This window comes from Gorilla gorilla, chromosome 3 (genome assembly GCF_029281585.2).
Source record: "Gorilla gorilla gorilla isolate KB3781 chromosome 3, NHGRI_mGorGor1-v2.1_pri, whole genome shotgun sequence".
Taxonomy (NCBI): domain Eukaryota; kingdom Metazoa; phylum Chordata; class Mammalia; order Primates; family Hominidae; genus Gorilla; species Gorilla gorilla.
Genome location: NC_073227.2, coordinates 208,203,269 through 208,221,277, shown reverse-complemented (window position 1 = coordinate 208,221,277; position 18,009 = coordinate 208,203,269).

Sequence of the window (18,009 nt, the reverse complement as noted above, 5' to 3'; positions counted from 1 at the left end):
CATTTTCTGTGCCCTCAAAATGAAAATTAGATAAAAATATCATAAGGAAATTTCAGAATCAGGATTCGTTTTACTGTGGAAAGTAGATATATATGGGGGAATGTAGATTTGCTAAACTCAATCATCTTTTTTCTTAAGGACAATCCAGGGTCTCTTTCTTTAATGTAATATTTTTTAAGACAGACTTCCAAGAAAAAGTGATTCTGAAAATGAGACATACCTGTGCTGGAATTCCATACAAAACACTGAAGATTTACCATCAAAAGCATGTCTTTGCATAGCTGAAGGTTTGGGGAAATATTAAACTTGCTCAGAGAATAAATGTCAATTTGTTAAAATCAATGACACAAATTGTGAACTCATAAAAAGACTCATTATACAACATGGAGACTTCATGTGTACCCAGCACAGGTGGACTGAAGGCTCCTCATGAGTATTCAGTAATCACCATGCACAAGTCATTCTAAAATATTTTTAAATCATCAGTTAGAATAATCTCTGAGCCTCTTCCTCACTGCCTCTTTTACTCATTAATCCAGAGATACTTGCAAATCACTTGCAAAATGTTTACTCATTAATCCAGAGATACTTGCAAAGCACTAATATCCTGGAAGATGATCAATAAATGCTGACAATTGATTCACTGACATCTAAGATATGTCAGGTAAATACCTCAGTCCTGGACGGAAGAGCTTCTAAGTCACATGTGCCTCCTTGCAAGGTGAAATTAAAATATGGAAATGTATGTACTCTTGCCACCCTCTGAATTTTTGTGTAATTAACACAATCTATGTCAGTTCTGAAAAACTTAGGTAAAACAGAAAAGGTTGTAGCCAAATTCAATATGTAACGTGCAAGAGAATGTTATTTAATGGCTTCTTTGACTTATAAAAAGTCTCATTAATTGTACAGTTTTATTTTTACTTTAAGTGTTTTTTTTTTTTTAACTTTGAAGTTCAGGAGTACAAGTGCAGGTTTGTTACACAGGTAAACTTGTGTCATGGGGGTCTGTTGTACAGATTATTTCATCAGCCAGGTATTAAGCCCAGTACCCATTAGTAATTTTTCCTGATTCTCTCCCTCCTCCCACCCATTAACCTCTACTCTCCAAAAGGCCCCAGTGTGTGTTGTTCCCCTCTATGTGACCAGTTTTCTCATCATTTAGCTTCCACTTATAGGTGAGAACATACAGTATTTGGTTTTCTGTTCCTACGTTAGTTTGCTGAGGATAACGGTTTCCAGCTCCACCCAGGTCCCTGTAGAGGACATGATCTTGTTCTTTTGTATGGCTGTATATTATTCCATAGTGTATATGTACCACATTTTCTTTATCCGATATGACATTGATGGGCATTTGTGTTGATTCTGTGTCTTTGCTTTTGTGAATAGTGCTGCAGTGAACACACATGTGCATATGTCTTCATAACAGAATGGCTTATATTCCTTTGGGTGTATATCCAGTAATGGGATTGCTGGGTCGAATAATATTTCCGTCTTTAGGTCTTTGAGGAATCACCACACTGTTTTCCACAATGGCTGAACTAACTTAAACTATTCATATTTCCTGAGTTCTCCTGTTTTTCTTTCTCACGCTCATTGTTGAACATAAATTTGCTGTTCTTTTCATGGAACCACTGTTAAAGGCATTGTCATTTGAATATGATTTCCTTCTTTAAAATTAAGTGCAGAGATGATATTATAATATCACATTCTCATGGCACCCTGGTCATAGTCCTGAGGAAATATTGACAAAGTTGTTATTTTTAGATTTGAGTACTCGTAATAATATGTGTGAAAATCAGGCTAAATAGCACATTAAAGCCTGTCCCATTAAGAAGGTCAGGAAAAATTAGGTCAAGAAAAACAGTGTTAAAATCTTAGATTAAGTTTTCAAATTTCCTATCTGTCAAGTGATATCCACACGCAGCCTTCCATCCCTCTTCTAATTTTTACATATTTTAGAGATTCCTGATAACATAAAAATGAATGAAAAATAGCTCAAAATAGAGTTCAATCTTCAGTTTATTGAGGGAGAGAGACATGGAAATTATAACTAAAATACAAGCTAAGATGTGTAGGAATTATAATCTTCATGCATTGCTAGTAGGAATGTAAAATAGTACAGCCAGTTTGGAAAATAATTTGGTAATTCCTCAAAATGTTGAGCACAGAATTATTACATCTTCCAACAATTTCACCCCTAGGTATTTACCCAAGAGAAATAAGAACATATGTCTACACAAAAACTCACACAGGAATGTTCATAGCAATTTTATTCATAAAAGCTAAAGCTGGAAACCATCCAACTACATCCACTAATGAGTAGATAAACCAAGTGAGGTCTATCCATGCAATGGAATACCACTCAGTGATAAAGAGGAAGGAAGTGCTGACACATGCTACAACTTTCTAAGTAAAAGAAACCAGTGATGAAAGACTTTGTATTATATTTATCCATTCATATGAAATGTCCAGAGGAGGCATCTATAGGGAAAGAAGATAGATTAGTGGTTCCTGAGAGTTGAGGACAGAGAGGTCGGTAGAGATGGGGAGAAGGCATGGGGAGCCGCTTCTAATAAGTACAATAGTTTTGGAGTGACAAAATGGTCTAAAATTAGATGATATGGTTGTTCAACTTTGTGAATATACTTATTTGATACACTGGAGTTGATCAATCACCTGATAACTGTGATCTCTGGTTTAGCAGGAACCCAGATATTCAGCTCAGAAGCAAGAATATGCTGTAGGTGCTGCCGAAGGGAGAACTAGAAAGACAAGAAATGAAAATGTGCCATTAATTTTTGACATCAGCTCCTGGCTACTAGATGACAGGATATCGGAAATGGACACATTTACTTTTAGTAAGCCATTTGCAGCTAATAATGTGGGAACCAAATATCTAGTTTATGTGCAACAACTTTCCCTTGATGCTCCTGGAGACCGTGGCTCACTGACAACAGAACGATCTCAATGAACCTGGACATGCCCTAGAATCCTTGAGCAGCCCTCTAGGAAACCACTGACAATCAAGTCGCGTTTGCATGCACGATAAAAATTTGCTTGCCGGCACTGGATATGGGTAATGAGAATTATCTTAATTAACAAAATTATTCTGACCCTATTTCTCCCTTTCATATAAAGACCTACAACCACCAGTTTAAGATTGAAGACCAGCTATTAGGAAATCTATTATTCTTGTACAGCAAGGTTCCAGCTTAAGCAAGCCTACCTTTCCCAGTGTATGTGCGTTGTAATCCTTTACTGTAAACATTGGATGAAAGGATTTCCTTTTGGTGGTAAAGAATTCCAGGCATCTGAGAGCAAATGGAAGAGTTTATTTCAGGAAGACATTTTCCCAGAATCCCTGTGAAAGCCCACCACGTGTTTGGGGCTAATCCACCTTTTGCAGAAGTCACACCACCTGCATTTCACTCACCAGGCCTGCTCTAGACAAAAAGAATTTGAGAGAAAGTCTGATCTGATCCATTAAAGTATAATACATAAAGGCAAAGACTGCACACAGTTCATTTTATAGATCAGTTCAGAAGTCTATCAAATCTTAACTATCCCTCAATATTCTATAGACCTGAAGTTAAAAGTGATATATATATATATAAAATCACCTAGTATATTCTTTCATTTCCCCTATTAGCCAAAGTGATGGAGAAAAATCAACCAGCTGTTTCCATAATCTAAGCTCCTGAATCCTTTTAACAAGTGTCAGAAGCCTCCTCTCTTGTAAATGCACTCACACACACACTTAGGAGATTATGACCATCTAAGGAAATCATATTAACTTAATTGAATGCACATACACATTTTCATGCCAAGGGCTGAAATTCACAGTGTCTGAAGGGAAAACCTTGTCTCCTTCTCTTTTCTCTCCTCTTAAAGTGCTCCCATTGTTCTTTGTTTCGTGTCATGATACTGCCAAGAACAATGAAGAGTCCGAGATTTTTATCCTACTTGGAAGCTAGTAAGTTAGCCTGGCACAGTCTCATGGGTTCTGTCAAAAGTCATGGGACTCACAGGTCAGAGGCAAAGGACTTTATTACTCAAGAACCATCAGTAGCCAGAGTATCAGCATTTTCTTGTCTTACTTCTGCAAACTTAATTCCTAAAGGGCAACTTAAAGAGAAGTAGAGGACACCTGTACCTGCAGTGGCAATACATTGTATTACAGGAGAGGAACCCTGCCTTTAGGTTCCCCAATATTTTATATTGTAGGCAGTAAGCCTACAATAGGGCTTCTAAAGGAAGATATTGTTATTGTTATTTCAGCAAACCTGCTCTTTCCCTGGAGAGAGACACTTATCTTTATCTTCCAAGGCATCTGCTACTAAACAAATCCTTGAAAAAAATAGCACGAAAGACCAGCAGTTACCACCTGTGCTCCCAAGACATGCCAAAATGCAAAAGACGCAAAGAGGATTGTCTCCCAACAGAGATCTACAATGAATTCTTATTTGCTAGTAAATATAGTTTAGTTCCTACTAAGAGCAACATAAACCCAATTAAACTAATAGTGATCGATAGTTTTCAACATAATGTTTATGAATTGATTGACAATATTTTTCCCACAGTTACATGATAGTAATTTAATCAATCAGTTGCTATCATGTAACTGTGGGAAAAATACTGTCCATATATAAATTCAGAAAATATAACATTTCAAAAGAAAATTGTTGCCATTTATCCCTTTCTTACTCCAACAGGGTAAACACATTGAAAGCAGTCGGGAAAGTTTTATAATTAGAGAAGTAGCTTCACCCATATACAATCAATCATTTAAACATAATGCAGTACATATTAGTCATTGATTCGTCTTTGTGACAAATTTGTAAAAATTATGAAAATTAATTTTGTGTGACCCAGAAAATCAGTTTTTTAAATCAACTATGTAATTGACTAAAATAAACATGACATAGTTATGCTACAAAATGACAACTCACTTCAGATTTTATAATCCAAATCTGTAATGAAGTAATAGTATTGCTAACTAGAAATAAAATTTGACATATAATACCCTGTAATATTTAATAAAGCGACTGAAGTGACACCAATATTTTGGCTGTAAATTTGACAGATCTGTAGAGTGCCATCACCCATTCACATGGCTTACATAGAAGCTTTGCTCACTGGTCGGCACAAGCTATGATTCTACTTCCAAGCATATTTCTGCTTATGAAGGATGCTCGTCTCTCACTTTGGGCAGGTGAGCCCTGCCTACACTCGTAGCTGCAGGGTTGGCACCTCATATAGAAGACCCTAAACAAGTAGGGCATTTTTAGGAGTTGCCACAGAATGAATATAAATCTTTCAAGTTGTATATCCATCATCGTTCCAGCACCAGCTTGATCCAAGACCACACCTAGTGAGCTCTAGACAGAATTGAATATCTTGGGCCACCTGAGCTTCACGCTGTTGTCTGTGAAAGTATCCATGGCTTGAAATCTTTAAATATATCGCATTATAATACTTTGGCTCTTGTGTTCTCAAATTGTCTATTTCTCTCTAAACATAAGTTTAAGGGAGCACATATCAAGTTATCATAGTTCAACTGAAGACCTTTGAAGAGGCAACATTGTTCTCCTTTAGAGTAAGCCTACATACGCAGATATTCAAATATTTTCTCTCTGTCATGCCCCTTGTTTGTATATTGCACTGAATTTCAGCTCACGTTAACAGTTCGCTTGCCATTGGGCTGACTTGTGTCTTGTGCTAGCACTTTCCTCATTCTTCCGTCACAGCACATAAATCTTCACTCTGTCCACATTAGCCCATTTCAAGTCATTCTCTCGAGGTGTGGCTTCCTGATCAGCATGTTGCTGCCTGTGCCCTAGCATGGAAGAAAACCAGCTTCCCTTCCATCCTTTAGTGACAGTTGGCTCCAGGGGATATTTAACCTTTTAAGCACACTGCTACGACATGCAGAATAATGACTGCTTCTGCTTTTTCTCTACTTTATACTCTTCTGAGCAGCAGAGGTATACGACTAAATGAACCCAGCAAACAAGGCTTATATTTGTCTTCTGTGTAGAGTCATAATTAGTTTGTTCTTTCTTATAAAATGTAAAATGAGCAAGATGGATTCGAGTGGTTGCTTCAAGTAATTATGTAAGTAAGATATGTGTGCACACTGCTAAGTGAGTCCAAAATCTTTAGTAAATTCTCTTCAACTATGACTAGTATGTAGTAAGCAATGTTTTAACTTTTAAAATCTCGGTGAGCATTCTATTTTTTCTTTATCATGCTTAGATTTTATTAACATATTGGCATACAAATTTTTCTGTTTATGTTTAAAGTTTAGTTGGCATAGAAATGCTCTAGAAAGGTTTATGATTAAGTCTAAAATCTGAATTACCTATAAAGAGCACTTGTTAAAAATTGCTTCAATGCACTTACTGAAACTAATAGTCAACAGCTTGGATTTTATGTACTTCTTCTGCCTAAGAGCTTGCTATGAATTAAGTCTGCATGGCCTGACAATAACATTATCTAAACATTCAAAATTAATTACATTGCCGTGAATATTCTTCAGGAAACTACATAAATCAATGTGAAATTCTAAATGGAACAAAAGGCTTATTTGCTTCATAATATACCTATTTATTTTCTAAAAATTATAGCATTGAGATTTTTGAAATTAGCCATCATTCCATCAAAATTTGCCTTACACCGCTACCTAACTATAATCAATCAGCAATGAATAGAGAATGTGTTGAACATTTATAACCACCACTCAATAATTCATATCTAATGAACCAGAAAATATTCTAACTTGTATTATAATTATTTGCGTATGTGTTTATATTACCTCTGGACTCTACCTTATTGTTGTCAGCCAAAGCACCTAGCGCAGCACGTTGAACGTGGATATATACACATTTGTAGGAGAACAGAGAGAGAAAGAGAGAAAAGAGAGTGAGAGAGAGAGCTGTTGGATTACTTTATTAATTATTTTGACATTTGCAGAAGTTAAATATAAGCTTAATTGTAATTAGGCAAGGCTACCATAAAAAGATTCCAATAAACACAATTCTTAATGATTAATAGTATTTTTAAACTTCTGAGTAAAATTTACTTTTAGAATAAGTTGGAACTATGAAGAAAAATATGTTAATCTCTGGGATAAGTTAAGTTCATAGATCTGTTTTCTGGTTTTAATTTTCTAATATTTTACAAGGGCATTAGATGTATTCTAAATTAAATATATTTAAATATACTTACATTTTATAAACAATATTTTCCCCTAATATGAAATCCTTCCATCTTTATTTTCAAACACTTTTATTTAACTATGACTTTTAAAAAGTGGTATTTTTACTAATGGTAATCAAGTTACTTAATAATTATAAATTTTTACAATAAGCTTTTTTTTTAACTTTTGACTCCTAAGAATTTGGATCATCAAAATAAGGAACATTTTCTTTCTTTCTCTTACCTTTAAGGCTTTTCATTTTTCTCTTGTAACTCCAACATCTTGCAGTGTCAAATCAGCATTTTTCTAATAGCCTCAACCTGAATTACCTTTCTATTGACCATTTCTAAATATTGATATCAAACACTGTAGTCCACGCTCTAAATATCTCCTATTGCCTAATCACCATTACAATTCATAAGTAGTGTTGTTTTTACCTAAAGTTAAACTCAAACCCTATCATACTTTTTCTTCCTCACTTTCCTGTTTGCATCAGTGGCACCTATATCCCCAGTGACACATGCCTGAATAATTCTTCATACTCCTTACTTCCCAAGGTGACAACCATCTTGTTCTCTCAATTATGCTAGCATTTGACTTTTGTTGGGAAAAGATTGGAATCACAGACTGGCAGGCTTCTGATGCTTGAAGGTGTGGAAGTATTCACCAGAGTCCTATTTTAAGGTTGTCAGATGCTCTTTCAGCAAGAAACAGCATGCTACTTAAAAACACAGCTCAAGAGAGAACAACATCAGCAAGATAGTAGATAGAAGTTTCCAGCCCTCATCCTTTCCAGAAACGTTAATTTGAACAATTATCCACAAATAAAAATACTTTCACAAGAGCCAAGGGAACCAGATGAGAGGTTACAGCACCTGGGTAGAGCACAGGAATAAGAAAACACACATTGAAGAGGGTAGGAGAGTTTCATATTACTTTTGACACTCCTCCCCTAAGCCCAGGAAGCACTGTGCTGAGAGATACCTTCCACAAAGGTAAAAGAGAGGAAAATGAGAACCTGACTTTGCCACAGACCCTGCTACCAAGCCCACCCCATTAAACCCTGGTGTTAGGCCAGCCCCTGCAGACACGGGCTCCAGGTCAAAGGCAGCAAACTTGAACAACAATAAAGATTACATGGACCTAACAGACATATATTCGACAGTCCATCCAACAGCAGCAGAATACACATTCTTTTCAAGTACACAGGGGACGTTCTCCAGGATAGATTATATGTTAGGTCGCAAAACAAGCCTTAACAAATTTAAGAAGATTAAAATCATATCAAGTATCTTTTCTAACAACAATACTATAAAAGTAGAAATCAATGACAGGAGGAATTTTGGAAAATTCCCAAATATGTAGAAATTAAACATGTTCCTGAACAATCAATGTGTCAAATAAAAAAATTAAAAGAAAATTTAAAAATATTTCGAGACATAAAAATGAACATGCAATATACAAAAACATATGGGATACAACAAAAACATTTCTAATAGATTTACAGCAATAAACACCCACATCAAAAAGGGAGAAATCTCAAACAACTTAATGTTACATCTCCAAGAATTAGAATAAGAACAAAGTAAGCCCAAATTTAGTAGAAGAAAGAAAATAATAAAGATCAGAGCAAAAATAAATAGACATCAGAAAAAACAATAAAAATATTAACCAAATTGAGCTGATTTTTTGAAAAGATAAACAAAATTCAGAAACCTTTAGCTAGACTAAGAAAAATATAAGACATGAAAATAAAATCATAAATGAAAGAGGTGACATTACAACTGACACCACAGAGGTGCAAAAGGTATACCAACAATATGGATAACCTAGAAGAAACAGATACATTCCTGGAGACAAACAACCTACCAAGATTAACTGATGAAGAAGTAGAAAACATGAATAGACCAATAAAGATTAAGGACATTGAATTAGAAATGATAAAAAAAAAAACCCTCAAAAACATCAAAGAAAACCTCATAACTTGATAGCTTCACTGCTGAATTCTACCAAACATTTAAAGAAATTATACAAGTTCTTCTCTAACTCTTCCAAAAAATTGAAGAAAAGGGAACACTTTCAAGCTCATTTTACAAGGCCAGCCTTATCTTGATACTAAAATCAGACAAGAAGGCTACAAGAAAAGAAAACTACAGGCAAATGTCACTGATGAATACAAATGTAAAAATCCTCAACAAAATACTGGCAAACTGAATTCAATACCACATTCAAAGGATCACTCACCGTGATTGAGTGGGACTTATGCCTGGAATACAAGGATGGTTCATCATACACAAATCAACAAATGTGATACATCAAATTAACGTAATGAAGGACAAAAAGTATATAATCATTTCAGTAGATGCAAAAAAAAAAAAAGCATTTGACAAAATTCAACATTCTCTCATGATGAAAACTCAACAAATCAGGTATTGAAAAAATGTATCAGACCACAATAAAGACCACACATGGACAAGCCCATGGAAAACATCACACTCAATGGAGAAAAGCTAAAACCTTTTCCTCTAAGGCCAGAAACAAGAGAAAGATGCCCACTGTCACCACTTGTCAACGTAGTACTGAAAGTTCTAGCCAATTATGTAAGAGAAAGAAACAAAAAACCTCCAAATTGAAAAGGAAGAAGTTAAATTGTCTCTGTTAGTAAATGACATGAATTTTTTATATAAAAAAACTAAAAGCTCCACAAAACCTGTCAGAACTAACAAATAAATTCAGTAAAGTTGCAGGACACAAAATCAACATACAAAAATTAGTAGAATTTCTATACACTAACAACGAACTATTCCAAAAAAGAAATGAAGAAAACAATCCTATTTACAGTAGCATCAAAAAAAAAGATACTTAGAAATAAATTTAAGGAGATAAAAGATTTGTACACTCAAAAGTATAAAACGTTGATGACAAAAATTGAAAAATATAAATAAATGGAAAGATATCATGTGTTCATGAATTGGAAGAATTAATATTGTTAAAATGTACATACAACCCAGGGACATCTTCAGATTTAATGAAATATCTACCAAAATTGTAATGGCATTTTTCACAGACATAGAAAAAGAAATTCTAATATTTGTTTGGCACCACAAAAGACCCCAAGTAAACAAAATACCCTGGAGCAAGAACAAAGCTAGAAACATCCCACTACCTGGTTTCAAAATATACTGCAAAGCTATAATAAACAAAACAGCATGGTAGTGTTATATAAACAGACATATTAACCAAAGGAACAGAATACACAAACCAGCAACTCATACACTGTTGGTGGGAATGTAAATTAGTACAGCCATTATGGAAAAGAGTATGGTGGTTCCTCAAAAAACTAAAAATAGAATTACTATATAGTCCAGCAATCTTACTACTGGTTGTGTATTCAAAGGAAAAAAAATCAGTATGCTGAAGAGATATCTACACTCTTATGTTTATTGCAGTACAATTCATGATATCCAAGATATGAAACCAACCTAAGTGTCCAACAACAGATGAACGGATAAAGAAAATGTGGTGTATATGCATGATGGAACACTAATCAGCCATGAAAACGAATGAAATTTTGTCATTCACATAAATATAGATGAGTCTGGAAGACATTATGTGCAATAAAATAGTCCAGGCACAGAAAGATGAATATTCCATGTTCTCACTCATATGTGAAAGCTAAAAAAGTTGATCTTACAGAAGTAGAGAGCAGAATAAAGAGACTAGGAAGTGTAGTCAGGAGAGGAGGCTGGGGAGAGGTCAGTTAATGAATACAAAATCATAGCTATCTAGGAGGAATTAGTTCCACTGTTCTATAGCATTGTAGCATGACTATAGTCAATAATTTTTGTATACTTTAAAATAGCTAGAAGAGAAGATTTTGAATGTTCCCAGCACAAAGAAATAAGTGTTTGAGGTAATGAATTTACTAATTGTGCAGATTTGATTATTACACATTGTACACATTTATCAAAATGCCACACCGTACTCCATAAATATGTACAATTATTATGTGTCAATTAAAAATAGTAATAATAAAGAATTGTCAGTTCAGAAATAAATGCACCCATTTACAGTCAATTGCTCTCTCACAAAGGCACCAATAACATGCACGAATAAGAGTCTCTTCAATAAATGGCGTTAGGAAAACTGAATATCTACATGCAGAAGAATGAAATTGTACTCTTATCTCACACCATATATAAAAATCAACTCAAAATGGGTTAGTCTTAAATGTAAGACCTGAAACTCAAAACAACTAGAAGAAAACATGGAGCTATTTGATGTAGATTTGGAGAATGATTTTTTTGATATAATAGCAAAGGCACATGCAAAAAAAGCAAAAATAGACTGCATCAAACTAAAAAGCTTCTACAAAGCTAAGAAAATCAATAAAATAAAGAGACAACCTATGGAATGCGAGAAAATATTTGCAAGTAAATATATGATAAGAGATTAATATTCAAAATATGTCAAGGACTCTAATAACCCAATAGCAAGCAAATATCATGATTAGCAAATAGGCAATGGACCTGAATAGACATTTCTCAAAAGAAGACATGCAAATGACCAACAGGTATATGGAGAAATGCTCAACATTGCTAATTATCAGGGAAATGGAAATTAAAACCACAAGGAGATATCACCTCATAACTGTTAGAATGGTTATTGTCACCATGTGAGTCAGTGGATACATTAGCTTGATTGTGGTAATCATTTCACATTGTATATGTATAAGACACCACATTGTATACATTAGATATATACAATTATATGTCAATTATATTTCAATAAATCTGGGAAAAACAATCCTATTGATATTTTCATCAAAAATAATAAAGTAAATGTGCATAGGAGTACACAACAAAAAAGTACAAAGTTTATATTTTGAAAATTACTTTTGAAAACACTTGTACAAAATGTTAAGAACATCTCTGTTAATGGTAGTTACAAACTGGAAACAACCAATGTCGAACAGGAGAAAGGATAAACAAGTTGTTATAGATTCATACAATAGAATGAATTAACTACTGATACTCTCAACAACATGGTTGAATCTCAGACATTATACCAAGTGAAGGAACCTTGAAAGAGAAGAGTATATATTATATAATTTCATTTACATGAAGTTCTAGACTAGGTGAACTAATTTATCATTATAGAAATCAGAATAGTGGTTTCCTGTGGCTATGCAGATTAACTGAAAGGGGCTAAAAGAAAATTTTCAGGCATGATAAAAAATATCCTATATCTTGATGTGGACAGTGGTTTCATGAGTGGTTGCATTTATCACAACTCAGCAAGTTGCACAAATAAGATCAGTGCATTTTTTCTTTGTGAGTTTCTAAAGTTTACATTTATAATGCTTTTTAAAAACTCAAGAACTGTAGTATGCCCTATGCCCTCCTGTGTCAAGTCATCTTGACTATTCAGGTAAATACAACATGGAGAAGTTGGATTACATTCAAGATGCAACAGCAAGATGCCTCAAAGTCCTTGTATATCTCTATCAGGATTTAGGAATGTTCATGACCAAAGATGAAATTTGATATCATTCGAGGTAGACCAAAAATTAGTAAATATGTCATTCATAATGTTACACTTTTTTCAAGCTCTTTTGCCAGCCTAGCTGCTGAAGGTATTATAGATTATCAAATATTTATCAATGAACATGAACTATTCCAAATAGTGTGGATTTTCTATGCTTTTTCCGGTATGTCACAGACAGATTAGATTTTTTTTTTTTTTTTTTTTTTTGAGACGGAGTCTCCCTCTGTCGCCCAGGCTGGAGTGCAGTGGCATGATCTCGGCTCACTGCAAGCTCCGCCTCCCGGGTTCACTCCATTCTCCTGCCTCAGCCTCCCAAGTAGCTGGGACTACAGGCGCCCACCACTACGCCCGGCTAATTTTTTGTATTTTTAGTAGAGACAGAGTTTTCGCCATGTTAGCGAGGATGGTCTTGATCTCCTGACCTCGTGATCTGCCGGCCTTGGCCTCCCAAAGTGCTGGGATTACAGGCGTGAGCCACTGCGCCCAGCCAGATTTTTACTTCTTAATCCAAAAGTAGGGTAAATTATCCTGGAAAACTTAAATTGAGAATTCAGATAAGGTTGCTTTGTGATAAGTATCTCACAAGTCAGGTTGTTTCACTGTACTAGTTATAGAGGACCTCATGGAATTTGGTCCTATCATGACATTCAAGACATAAAATATACACGAATTTAAAAAATATATAGAACGTTTAGTTCCATGAAACAACACCTTGATCTTCACTTGAAGATTCTCTTTCATATAGCTAAGGAAAGGAGTGACCAGCTTCTCTCTCCTTTTCTATCTTTTTCAATAGCTATTACTTCTGTTCTTCCAGGTTGGGGCATGAGCGAATGAGGGTGGAAAAGGGGATCAGGAAAATCCTCCTTGAGCAGGTACATTGGTAAACAGGTTTCATTCTCCGAGTCTGGAAGTTGTTTCAAGGGAACTCTCTATTACATGGGTGTTACTAGGTTTTCCGCAACCTTCCTCCTGCCTTTCTGCACCCACCCTCTACTCATCAGAGGAATATCTGACTTGTAATTCTTCTCTATTATGGCCACTTACTTTTTCTGTACCTTTTCAGAATTCAGCAGTCAAGGTCCAGCACTTCTCTTTATGCTTAGCCACATAGGGCTGTGGACGTGAGGACAGGCAGGAGGAAAGGAGTTAAATTATCTACACTAGGATTCCTTTTCCCACCTTGATCTGGCCATTAGCCAACCTTGTTCTATCCATCTCTCTTTGGGTAAAATTGTAAAAAAGACATGCTGAGACAAGATATTGACGGACTGAGCTGTATGAAAGAAGGGTAGGTTCACCCATCAGAAGAGCTCCTTCCATTCAGCATATAAAAAAGGAAATAATGTGGTTTAAGCTTTAAGTTCATAAATTAATTAAATACCTATTGTATTTTATAAAAACTCAGAGGTTTGTAAATCTATTAAAAAAACAAACCATAGAACAATTTTTCCTCTAACAATAAAAAGATAGATTCTATTTGGTGGGGAAGGGGGAGAGACTGACTTAGTAATAACGTGAAAGCCTAAATATTTTGGTTTTATACATATTCAGCCATGGCTGTGTAGAGCTGACCTAACTTGATCACTGGTACAATTCAGTCTCAACCTCCATTCTATCTGTCACATGGAATTTTTAAGCAGAAATTGCCTAAGACCTTAAATTTGACTTTCAAGCAACAGTGTAGAAAATCCCACAATGGCTAAAAATGTTGGCACAGGGAATGGAAAAGTGAGCTTTATGAAAACAAAAGGACATACTTCCGAAAACAATTAGACATTCTTCAAATAACTTCTCTCAAAATTAAAGCATGTGCTGGCTGGATAGAAACCCCACACCAACCATTTCTATTAGAAGGTTAAAATTACACCAATTCAATGCCAGAGCTTTTAGTGCAGTATTGATATTGAAGTGCAATTTTTAATTCAATGGAATAGAATTCTCCAGTATAGTTGAACCCAAAGCTATGGTTGATGTAAAAAATAAAAAGGACACTTGGTGATTTAAGTATTGTGACTAACAGCATATGTTTGTGCATTTCAAGTTTTGAGATATTCAGAAATAAATTGATGATAACTAATTTGTCCACTACAAACAAAAAAAAAAGGGAAAGGAAGGCAGGGATGAAGGGGGGAAGGAAGGGAAGGAGGAAGAAGGAATGGAGGGAAGAAAGGAGAAAGGAGACTGACAACAGGCAAGAAGATTAGCAGAAACCTCTAATGTCTTTCTATAACTTGTATTTTGCTTTGTTATTTATGATAGAAAGCTTGAAAACATGCTCATTCAGAGACTTACCAGAAACGATTACATGAAAAGAAAAATCAGTCAAATGTATCTTGCCTAGACCAGAAATCCAGTGAATTTCTAATTGTCTAACACCAAATGATCCATTCAGAAACAACTTCTAGGAGAAAAACAAAATTAGTCGGACTCTAAAGCCAGCAGGTCCAACTTCTGAGACTCATGAAGCTATAACAAAGCCCTCGCCAGATGAGTGCATGGTAACCATGGCCGGCATCTAGCCCATCAAGGCTATGGGGAAGCGTGAAGAAGGGCTAGAAAACCACAGGTCTGCCTGGGGACTTCTTATGCTTCTGGTGATGGTAGCTATTATTTGACTACTGCTGTGAAATTCAAATTGAAATTCGAATGCATATGTCCTTTCCTCTATCTTCACATTATCCACTTGTGTGTCTCTATGCTGTACACATAGTTAATCTGTTAGAGTTCATACTTGCCTACAGTCAGTCTGGTTATGAACAGTTTCACTAATTGCTCAATAATAATTATTAATATCTATTTCATAATACAACAGAAACTAAAATCCCTGTTGTTTTAGATGAAAAAATATGAGGCTTAGCTTGTACCATGAACTTGCCCAAGGCCATTTACACAGCTAGTAAGTGTCAACATTAGAAATTGAACATATGTCTTACTTAATTCAGGGCCCATGCTCAAAAACACCATTGCTCTTCATCTTTCCCACATGGAGTTGTTCTCCTGTTCTCCACGCTTCCCTACCACCCCCTGTCAGGAGAAAAGTGCTCTCATAAATCAATACTTACTACGATAGGTTCCTGAATATTTTGGTCGACTTCCACTGCCCATCTAATGAATTGTATTTTTAAAGAAGCTACCTAAATATCTAGAAGGGCAATGCGTAATTCTATCAAGAGGCTTTCTATCTGGATGAATGAAGGGTGGAGTAGGGGCAGGTGAAATAATGAGAACTAAATTCCCTCTCTTATCACCTTATGGAAACAACTTCTAACTCCATCTAAGTGGAAGCAAAGGCCTTGTGGGTTCTTTCCTGCCTTTGGACTGTAAGTTGCACAAAAATATATACCCTTGGAAGAGTATGATGACAATGACAGACAACAAGACTGAATACAAAACCGTTTCCGCATAATTGTCAAACAGTTATTCTTTATTTACAATTCCTATTAGGATGTAAAATACAACTCAGTTCTTTAAAAATTAATATAAAATAGCATATATGCCTTAGGCCTGGTAATCTCTTCTATTAATAAATTTGATTTCCAGGAATCAAGCCATCTTCCTTAGAATATCATCAAAAATCCAGTGGTTTTGCCCCAGCCAGTTCATTAGCTTATGTCCACACATGAACTGGCATCCTGAAAATTTTTATAAATTTTCTCTACAATATGTGTTTTAATCAAGTCTTTTTTATGACCTAAAATAACCTAAGGGTTCATCTGTCTTTCTTTACGTAACATTGACTGCTCTTCTGTCAAAATCAGAAGTCCTTTTACCCTGTCATTTTTTTTGTGCAGCTTTTCCTTGATGACCAAGGTCCCCAGGCTCCAGGAACATCAGTGAGACTTCTACCTGAAGTTGCCCTTTGTGATAGTGCACACTCTGGAGTTCTCTGTTATTCAATTTCCCCCCTTGGTAGTTTCAGTAAAATATCATGGTGAAAACCCATCTCTACCAAAAATACAAAAAAAAAAAAAAAAAAATTAGCCGGGCGTGGTGGCGGGTGCCTGTAGTCCCAGCTACTCGGGAGGCTGAGGCAGGAGAATGGCATGAACCCGGGTGGCGGAGCTTGCAGTGAGCCGAGATGGCGCCACTACACTCTAGCCTCGGTGACAGAGCGAGACCCCGTCTCAAAAAAAAAAAAAAAAAAAAAAATCACCTGCCATTCTTCTGGTATCCCCAAGGTTGCGACATTACGGATGCCATCTTAGGAGGCTCCATATTCTGAACCTCCCCTGTGGATTACCTCTCCTCTCTGGGAAACGCTGTGGGCCCTGGTGTGGCTCTGCATGTCACTCGCTGCTGACACTCACCCCAGTCGAAGGAGTTGGTGCTGACAGAGAAGGTGATTTTATTCAGGGTGGAACACAGTCACAGTGGTGATGCGTGGTGTTGATGACTACATATAACACTTACTGAGCACCTATTGCATGCTAGTGTGCTGAGCTCTGTTCTCCCTCACAGTAACTGAATGGGAATGTATTATTACTCTTCGGTAAATTTCACAAGCCAGGAAAGAAAGCACAGAGAACCTAAGTTATTTGCCCAACATTCCACACAGCAAGCTGGGAGTGGATATTTTAACCTAGGCAGCGTGGTTCAAGAACCTGCTCTGCTAGCGATCTTACAAATTGCCCATGGCGTTGTGTGGGGAACATACTGAGACGGCAAAGCTGTGGGCAACCAGGCAAATGAGGATGGATGGGACATTTGGAGTGAACAGAGTTCCGGGCATCCCAGATCCTACAGTTGTTTGAAAAGAATAAAAATTAGCGTGAAGGGGTCATCAAGGATGAACACTTTCAAAATTATAAATTCATTTTACTCAGTCTTGGTACAGAAAAATACAGACGGCTGCATAGTTTATGCTGGTCTATGTACATAACCAGCAAAATAACTAAAGCCCTTGGCCTTTGGGAAGATTGCCAGTGTGATTCCAGATGCTTAGATGTGCTATGTGGACTAAGCCAGGCAGAGGCCCTTAGGTGAATCAGTACCATTCTGTGAATCATGTCTCAAACATGTAGACTATGTCCTGTATTTTTACTTATTAAGCCATCATGAAAGATAAAGCTGCAGAGAATTCCCAAAGCACCGATAAACAATGGAAAAAAGCCCAACTGTTGTTTTGTTCACATTTCAGTTTTCCCACATACCCCTCTTCTTCTCAAACTGCAAAATTGCTATTCATCCCCATGTTGACTTCAACAGAATGGGGCAATCTGCAGAGATCATTGTCTTCTAGGAGCAAATAGTAATGAAGC